Source organism: Triticum urartu, chromosome 1 (assembly GCF_003073215.2).
Source record: "Triticum urartu cultivar G1812 chromosome 1, Tu2.1, whole genome shotgun sequence".
Lineage (NCBI taxonomy): Eukaryota > Viridiplantae > Streptophyta > Magnoliopsida > Poales > Poaceae > Triticum > Triticum urartu.
In genome coordinates this window covers 230,804,240-230,804,966 of record NC_053022.1, presented here as the reverse complement: position 1 = coordinate 230,804,966, position 727 = coordinate 230,804,240, and positions in this window count along the sequence as shown.

Below are 727 nucleotides of genomic sequence, written 5' to 3'. Positions count from 1 at the left end.
AGCATTAGATCTCTTCGTGATGCTCCACTTGAACTTGCACACCGCAACCTTGAATTTTTCCAACTTTCTCCATTAAGATGATGTCTTGAAGGGAAACATGAATGTTCACACAATCTTCTTCTTCAAGACATGCTTGCAATAATCTCAACACTCACATGACCAATCTTTGGATAATTCCTTAAAAGCACCATGGTCAACTCTTAAACTCCTTGAAACCAACAAATGGACTTCAAGAAAAACCTATGGACAAATCCTTCAAATGTAACTCAATGCAAACATTAGTCCATAGAGATTGTCATCAATTACCAAAACCAAACATGGGGGCACCGCATGTACTTTCACTATTTATATCAGACGGATAGGAAGGAAACTATGGAAATTTTGTAAAAAGATACCCACTCCCCTCTCCACATTTGCAAATAAGGCCTTCCCTCGTTTATCCTTTACTCCCACAAGATAAACTACTCATACAAATGCATCTTGTTGTTCCGTGCAACGCACGAGCATCTTGCTAGTTTATTTTTAAATAGTTACTGCGATAATTGGGTTGAAGTGATATATTTTATGTCTACCCCAAATGATCTCAAATTCACTAGTAGTAACAAAGAAAAGGTTGCCTTGTTAATTAACAGAAAACAGGGTGAAAACTATCACATGAGGCCGGTAAAAACAAGGCACACTAGGTTCAGTGTCATCGTCACTATAGTTGTGCGCACGCGAGAAATCT